Raw genomic sequence first — 9,081 nt, 5'->3', positions numbered from 1 at the left:
TATTTACTTGACATTCCTTAAAATTCTTACTCAGCGGAACCTCCCCGAGTGACTTGCTCTTTTATTGCTTCTGTTTCGCAACAAATAGATAGGGGTTAAGAAATAATCAGGCTGCTGCTTTATAAGCAAATATTGATAATGATTAAAACAATACGTATAACGTGATGAAGCAGAGATGTCTTAGCCAAGCCATCAGAAGGGAGAGGCAGGAAAAACGGGTTATCCTCAGCTTTCCACCCTGCTCTGTGTCCTGTCAGTTTTCGGGATATTTCCAGTGAGTTTAAATGAAGGCTGTGTCCCGGTTAACAAAATTTGGGTTGATTAATTGTATGAGTGTTGATTGACTGAACTTTTCAATTTGACGAAACCTTAAGAATAACTTCCTGATGGTAGGAGCAGTTTGACAATGGAAAGGACTGCTTTGGAAGATGGTGGACTCTCCTTCCCTGGAGGATTTTAAACAGAGATTGGAAGGCCATCTGCCAGGGATCCTTTAGCTGGGATTCCTGCATTGCAGGGGGTTGAGCTGGATGATCCTTTGGGATCCCTTCCCTACAGTTCTATGTTTCTATTATTCAGTCTGCGCAGGAAGGAGAAGCCTGTCGACGACTGTTAGCTGCAAGGACTGTGTGGAGCTTTCAGTCCAGAGGCAGTCTATCATCAAATATCAGTTACGGGAGAGCAATGGATGCCGGGATCGGGCCTTTGGTGTGGTGACAGATGCCCTTTGGAACTGAAACTGTACATCAGACAGGCGCTCTCTCCGTGGGATCTCACGTTTGCTAAAGGCTTTCTTCTGTCAACAAGAGGCTTGTTTCTGCAGCCACACAAGCAAACCCTTCTCTCCAACCTCCATCCAGGCAAGAAATGAGGCAGGACAAGAACCAGTGCCAGATTTACGTACAGTGGTACCTCAGGTTACATTTGCTTCAGGTTACATACGCTTCAGGTTACAGACTCCGCTAACCCAGAAATAGTACCTTGGGTTAAGAACTTTGCTTCAGGATGAGAACAGAAATCATGCTCCGGTGGCGCGACAGCAGCAGGAGGCCCCATTAGCTAAAGTGGGGCTTCAGGTTAAGAACAGTTTCAGGTTAAGAACGGACCTCCGGAACGAATTAAGTACTTAACCCGAGGTACCACTGTATAAACTAAACAAGCTATAGCTTAGGGCCCCACTCTCTTGAGGGCCCCCAAAAAATTAAAGGGAAAAAAACCTGGATATACATTTCCAAAATCTAACGTAAAATACAAATAAAATAAAACCTACATACATCAACAGCGTTTTGTGTTGTGTAGGCTCCTAGGATGTAAGTAATGCCCCCTGCCTCCTAGCCTGCTCCCTAAAATATAACTGGTTCTTAACTGTGTTTCAGTTCAACAATTACTTGGATAAAATACATATTTTGTTATGTGCAAATAGCTTTAGATACCTATTAGATCCACAAATTACTGTATAGCATATATTCAACCCAAAAAAACCAGCGACAGTTTGTTGTTGACAAAGGACAGCTGGACATATAAAGGGCCCCATTCCCTTCAGGGCCTAAATCCAGCCCTGACAAGAACCAACACCCAAGGGTGCCACAAACAGGGCTGGCGTGGGGGCGTGGCTCTGCAGGGGGTGTGGCCTGAGGGCGAGTCCTGGGGGCCGGGCAGAGAGGTATGGAGGGCCACATTATTATTTTTTACCTCCAAGGGTGAGGCCCACCATCCCTGGGTTACGTGTGAAGATGGCGCATGTTGCACAGACGAGTGTGGGCAATGAAAGACGGGCAAACCAGTCTTCCCATTCCCAGATACAGAAGTCAACAGGACAGACGCAGGGGGGTTATTTTTACCACACTGGAGACAGGTCAGTGTCCTCCGCGGCACATAAAGGAGGCAGCCATCTAGCTTAGTGAGCACAAGTTATAGAAACATGGGACTGGAGAGCTTGTAGGCACCCCAGGGGTCATCTAGCTCAACCCCCTATGGGGAGGGAATCACAGCGAAAGGATCCCTGGCAGATGCCCCCCCACCTCTGCTTAGAAACCTCCAATGAGGGAGGGAGTCCGTTCCACTCAGAAAGTCTTTCCTGCATCCGATTCCTGCTGCAAACCCCTCCGCCCGGTCCAGAATCTGCCTTGTGTTTACAGTGGTACCTCGGGTTAAAAACTTAATTTGTTCTGGAGGTCTTTTCTTAACCTGAAACTGTTCTTAACCTGAAGCACCACTTTAGCTAATGGGGCCTCCTGCTGCCGCTGCACCGCCGGAGCACAATTTCTGTTCTCATCCTGAAGCAAAGTTCTTAACCTGAGGCAATATTTCTGGGTTAGCGGAGTCTGTAACCTGAAGCGTATGTAACCTGAAGCGTTTGTAACCCGAGGTACCACTGTATTTACGAATGGATCAAGTGGATGAGAGCAAAAGTGGGTCCAAGAGTTACGAAGCCTGTTTCTGCACATGCTGTAGAGGGAAGTGAGGGGCTGATGGGGCTCTTCGTCCTAGGAAGGGAGCCCATCTAAGGAGAAGCAAAACTCTGATCCTAAACCTCTGTTGCCTTGTGAGATCTTCGGGAGAAGAAAAGGCTAAAGTGGAAAACGGGGGTAGGCAAACTAAGGCCCAGGGGCCTGATCCAGCCCAATCGCCTTCTAAATCTGGCCTGCAGACGGTCCAGGAATCAGCGTGTTTTTACATGAGTAGAATGTGTGCTTTTATTTAAAATGCATCTCTGGGTTATTTGTGGGGCATAGGAATTCTTTCTTTCTTTCTTTCTTTCTTTCTTTCTTTCTTTCTTTCTTTTCAAAATATAGTCCAGCCCCCCACATGGTCTGATGTTATAATATATCAGTTCCAACAGTCATACAACATATCTTCTCATCTTATACAATATTTTAGACTTCCGTCAACGCCTCTGATGATTTTCCGTTCTTAATCAGTTATTCTGCATTTCTTAATTTCTATATTATCCTTAACTAATCATTCTTTTCATAGTATTTCTTGTAATATTTCAAATAATCCACCGTACAAAACTTCTTGCAATCCTACTAGCGTAATCTGTTCATCACAATTACTTTTCAAATAATTCATATATTTACTCCAGTCCTCTAAGAATCTCTGATCTCGCAGGTTTCGAATCCTTCTTGTTAATTTATCTTATTCTGCACAGTCCATGGACTGCCCCCCCCCCCAAGTCCTAACCCGACACCCTAAACGCTGCCCCACACCGGCTCTCCAAGCAAACGTTAGGTCTAATGATAGGGCCGGCTCTCTTAAGTCCCTGGGCTTGAGGAGATCTTTGGCATTTAATCTTGTAGGAGCCAGTTTGCAGCTTCACCGGATGTGGCTGTCATCGATGGACGATTTCGCTTGCTGCGAGCCGCTCCCCAGCCGCAGACCGGAGAGATCCCGTTTTTTCCTCACCATTCCCTCTCCGACATAGTCATGGGAGAGAGATTTATTTGCCTCATTCGGAGAGCTTGCCTCTTTTGCTCTCCCTTTCTTTGTGTGTGTGAGTCAGTGATTCAACCCACCCCGAAGAGTTTTGCAATGACCTGATCTCACACACGCACGACTCTCCAGAAGGGACTGTTTGAAAGATCAGCTCGGAGCACAAAGATCACAGTGATGAGAGGGTGATCTTGTCGGCTGGGGGGGTCTCCCTTGTGGAAAGATGCTGCTGGAATGATTTAACAAGGCTGCATCATGTATGGCTCCCCTTTATCACATACACAGCCCAACAAGACAATAACAAGAATCCACCAACAGCATACAAATCAATATGGCTAACCTGATCCAAAACACCCACCCCACTCACACACGAAAACAAAGATCACCACAGCCAATCGCAAACAAACAACCACACCCTAGGCCAACCCCAACCTCTCTCACCACCAAAGGAACACAAGTGAACAACACAAGCAACGCTGACACCAAACTCTACATACATTAAGCATAATAGAAACATCGCCACCCGACCCCACCCCCACCCATCTACCGTCCCTCCACCCCCATTTATTTTATTTTTTTCTTCTCCCCCTAATGTCTCAACAAATGAAATGGATTTGTAAAAATGTTACATGGAAAAAATACGAGGCATTACACTCACTTCTGTAAAACAAGAAAATCCTTAATAAAATATACATATAAAAAAAACAAGTCTGCATCATTCAACCTGTTCATTTGCCATACAGCGGCGAAGGGAAGATTGTTAGCTATTCAGGGTGTAGCTCATTGATTAAGTCGGCAAGTGTTTGAGTTGATTAAGCGGGCATTTAAAAGAAGGCAAAAAGTCCATCAATCTGCAAGAAGGCGGGACGCTTTGGGGCCAGTTGATTAAGTGGGCAAATGTCCAGGTTGATTAAGTGGACATTTAAAAAAACGCAAAAGCCGATCAGGAGGGCTAGATACCTTGCCCCCTTCACAAGGCCGGTGGAGACCATTTGATGCCAAAGCAGTTTGCTTCTTAATTGACGTCTTTTTAAAGCTGGGCAAAAGTTGTCCTTCGTTCCTGCCTCCCTGACTCTGTGCTAGCGCCGGCGTTTCCCCGCGGTGCCATGAAAAGGTTGCGCTCGCTGCAGATTTTATTGGCTGCCCTGATTTCAGTTTGGTGTTGTGCTGTAAACAGCCTTCAGAGAGACCTTTGCCGTTTGGTGTGGTGATAAAAAAGAATGAGAGAAGGGAAGGGAAAGAGGCCGCGAGGGCTACTGCCAGATTTATTTCTTTTTAAGGATTTATCTGAGTGTGCGGAGCAGGCTGTCCCTATCAAACTGCTGCTAGCCGTGGTAGCTTCATGAAGCCTCCATATCCAGGCACAGTCTATCTGCTAAACGCCAGCTGTTGAAGCAAAGAGCCAGGGGAAGCTGATGCCTCGCTTGGGGGCTTCCAGCTGGGCACTGCTGGCAAACAGGCCTGTGGACTGATCTCTCTATCTTCCAATTTACATTAAAACGTAAGGTGTCGTCACACACCGCAGCGTGGGGAAAGGCCAGTTCAGGTAAGGCACTTCACACAGTGGTTTAGTAAAAGGGAGTCGGGAGGGGAGGGCTTTGGGGAGTCTATGGAGAAATAGGGAAATGGTAAAGGGAAGGGAAAAATAATAATAATAATAATAATAATAATAATAATAATAATAATAATAGTAAATTTATCTATACCCCACCCATCTGGCTGGGTTTCCCCAGCCATTCTGAGCTGCTCCCAACAGAATATTAAAAACACGATAAAACATCAGACATTTAAAACGTACCTAAACAGGTCTGCCTTGTTTCATTTTTATTAATTTATTGCATTTACATCCCACCTTCCCCCTTGCAAGGAGCTCAGACCACTACGCCATGCTGGTGTAGCAGCATGTAACTCAGCCCTGAGCTGCATAGGCGCCAGTGGAGAGGCAGAGTGGTGTAGTGGTTAGCATGTCAGACTAGGACCTTGGGAGACCCGGGTTTGAATCCCCACACTTTGCTGTGTGTAGCGTGAGCTGTGGAAAGCTGGCAGAGGGGTTGGCAAGAGGAGAGTGTGTGTGTGCATGAATATGTAGTCTAGATAGCTCTGTTGGTTAGAGTGTGGTGCTCATAATGCAAAGGTTTCAGGTTCAATCCCTGTATGGAACAGCTGCGTATTCCTGCATTGCCGGGGGCTGGACTAGATGATCCTCAGGGGATCCCTTCCAACTCTGCAGTTCTATGATTCTATTGTATTTAAAGCGGCAGCGGCAGCAGACATACGAACAGGATGTTCCTGCATGCAGTTGGTACCAGGGGTGGGTGCTGGAAATCCCTGAATTTCAACAAATTGGATGGAGAAGGAAGGAAATGGTTACTCAAAACGCCCTTACTTCTCATTTGCTGGCAAAAAAAAAGTTGTGAATTACTTTGCTTCTAATGCCCTTCTTCCTTCCCCCAGCAAAAACCACATCATTTAATTTATTGTTTCATTTTATATCTATTAAACTTTTATACTGCTCTCCATCCAAGGACCAAAGGGTGGTTTACAATATAAAAAAACAAAAAACAACTAACATAGATTTTGGAGAGTTTTGGGTGGGAAGTTCCTGGCCAGATTTCTCAAATCCAGACTGGGGCAGTGGAAGATGTTGGCAATCCTGCAGATGTTGCCGCGCACTACAACTCCCATCATCCCTGGCCATGCTGGCTGCTGGGAGTTGGCGTCCAACAACATCTGGAAGGCCACAGGCTCCTCCTCATTGAATCAGAGCCATCTTCCCCAAGCCCTCTTGGTGTTTTTGACTGGCAAGTCCCATCCGTCCTGGCCAGATGTTTTGGTCCAGAGTTCCTGGTGTTGCCGGGGGCTGATGGGAGTTGCAAGTCCAAAACATCTGGAGAACACCAGGTATGAGAAAGCTGCTGTTAGAGGATTGTGTATCGGGTCGAGACAGAGCCTCTTGGAGGGTGTAGATGGCTTCGCAAGCAGCGAAGTTCCCATCAGTGTGGTTTCCCCGCCTGAGACACACCGGCACTTCGCACAGTCAGAACAAAACAGAGCAAGCAAAAAGGTGCACAGGAATGACTTTGCAAAAGAAGGGCTCTGCGTCTCCGCCTGGCTGGATGCAAACGGCTGCCACTAGTGGCTCTCCTTCAGTGCGCAGCTATGCTCTGCACACTTTTCTCCCAGAAATGGAAGCTGAGATGTCGGCTTTTGCCAGTATAAGTTGACTGGGTTGGAGCCATCAGCGACTTTTAACTATGCCTGCTGAGTGGAACTTCCATATTCCAGCACAGTCTATCTTGAGATTGCGAGTTCCCCAGAGAGTTGCCTGATGCCCCCTTCAACACCGTTTTTCATAGGGTTACTTATTTAATTGGTGGGTTTAAAAAAATAATATTTGTGTGCTTTGAGTGATCCCTGTTTTATTCTGGGAGTTTCCTTGGGTCCTGCACTAGGAGAAAGGCTGGATATAAAAAATAAATAAATTACTCTCCTAATTTATTCCTGTATTGCAGGAGTTTGGACTACATGACCCTTTGGGTCCCTTCCAACTCTCCAAACCTCCATCCTTTCCTTCAAGCTTGAGAATGATTGTTCTCTTGTGTTTTTCCAGCCCCCGGAGAAGGAAATTGGTTGAAATATGAGCTGCCTCTGTCATCTCCAGAAGAGGCAAACCAGTTTGGGTTATGTAAGCGTTTGCAACGGCTGCCAATGAATTTAGGATACCTGGCCTCAGGTGTAGGAGCCGAACCTGGAACTGAGTTGCCAAACTCGTGACTCATTTTACTGTTGAGCTGCTTCTTTCTACCTGTCGATCCCTTTCTCCCTGCAGTGGCAGCTGGTCCGTTAGGGCAAATGGGTCGCTGCCCCACAGACCTCAGACTCCCTTGCCAACTCTCACTTGCCCTGCCTTCTTTCTCAAAACCAAGCCGGCGAGTGGCTCTGGGTGTCAGCTGCCTCCATCTCTGTGTCTCAGGAGGAAGAAACTATGATGAGCTGGCTCTGCCTCTCGTTGTTTGTGGCTGTGTTTGGGGTCCCTGCACCACCAGCCCCAATGGGCACCAGCCACCAGGGGAGCATTGGAAGAGGCTGCTGAACAGGCCCATGACCCATCGAGTCCAGCAGCCTGCTCTCACAGAATCATGAGGACTAGGACCGTGCCTCTCAAAAACAAAAGCGAGCTGCTCTGCAAGCTGAATTCTGTAGCTATTGTCCGTTTTTTTTAAAAAAAAAAGTCCTCATGGAAATTCACCAGCATTTTAGGGTGAATTTCTAATATACACACGTCGGTATGAAATTTGCCCCAATGTGCTCACTTTTTGCAAATGCATTTTTTAAAAATATTCTTTCATGAATATTTGCATTTTTTAGGCATGCTTTGCCCTGGCCTGTGCATTTTTGCACACATCGCTTGACTGGAGAACTGCAAAATTCTGAGAAGCGTGAATTTCAACGGGCGGCTGCATTTCCAGTTCACATATGGCTTTCAGGAAGTGCGAATTGAGGTGTCTCCGCCTCTGAACACAAACGGAACCACGTTTCTCCCCAGGCAAGGCTGGGGATAAGGCTCCCCGTCAGCCAACCAGAGAGCGGCTCCCCGTCAGTGTAGGCAATATTGAGCTAGGTGGACCATTGTTCTGACTCGCCACAAGGCAGAGTTCTTTCATCTGGTTGGTCTCATCACAACACAGAATGTGGGCGCTGAGATCTTCCCACTAGGCAAATGATGCTTTGAGTCGCTTTGCTCTCATGAGCAAGACTTCAAGGTGGGCTATTTTGGTGCCTATGCAAATGACACCCTGGGGCTGTCCTGACTGCTCCCCAGTGGGTCCCGTTTCCTCTTTCAGCCACAGACTTCTAGGCAATGACACATTGTCATATGAAGATTTAGCACAGACTGAGAAAGAGCTGTAGGGTAGGGAGGGTCATCTACACCAACTCCCTGCCATGCATCCCCCATACCTGTTCATGCAGGCCCAGCAGCTGCATGCAACACATCTGGTGGCACAAGGTGTCATTCATGCGGATGGTGTAGGTGCCACTGCCTCGCCCACCCCTGCCCCAGAACATCTGTTTCCTGCTTGCCATGTGAGAATGAAATTCGCAGGTGGCTTTCCTTGGTCACACGGTAGTGTGACCAGGAGAACTGATGCTGATGCAGCATGGTGACTGAGGCGCACGCACACGCACTTGAACATGGCTCCTGGTCCATCACATCAAATGCTTCTGCACAAGGCACACAGAACACACATTGTGGTAGTGTCCAATCACATTATTGGGGTACCAGACTTATTTTTACATCTCTCTGTTGTTGGCCACTTGTAATATCAATTCAACACGTCAGCACAACTGTATCTCCCCGACCCCCCAATTTGGAAATTTAGAAAACCGAGTGGTAATGGTTCAGGCATGTTGGCTAAAAGGTGAGACCTCCGTGGCTGAAACGCACCTGGCTTTTCTGGTAAGAGATCAGAGGCTCCCACCTGTGGTTTGTGAGCTTAATTCAGGTGGTCAGTGGCATGTCTGTGGATTTGTAGTTGGAAAAGACTGAATGTTCAGATACTGATTTTAAATGGACACAGGAGTTTGACGAGGAGTTATGCATTTGGACATACTGTTTTGATTCACTCCTCATATTAAAGTGTCAAATTA

At 46.9% G+C, this 9,081-nt stretch overlaps 1 protein-coding gene across 1 annotated transcript in view; it reads left to right on the top strand.

The window, feature by feature from the left end:
* Positions 1-8,369, top strand: part of ZSWIM7 (zinc finger SWIM-type containing 7) — a 49,734-nt gene extending 41,365 nt beyond the window's left edge. Inside the window, exon 6 of the transcript XR_014541956.1 lies at positions 7,801-8,369. The gene's annotated coding sequence lies outside the window, so the exon portion shown is untranslated. The remainder of the gene's footprint in view (positions 1-7,800) is intronic.
* The last annotated feature ends 712 nt before the right edge of the window (positions 8,370-9,081 follow it).

This window comes from Podarcis filfolensis (assembly GCF_964270895.1).
Source record: "Podarcis filfolensis genome assembly, chromosome: 15".
Taxonomy (NCBI): Eukaryota; Metazoa; Chordata; class Lepidosauria; order Squamata; family Lacertidae; genus Podarcis; species Podarcis filfolensis.
This window is presented reverse-complemented; position numbering and strand designations above follow the sequence as displayed.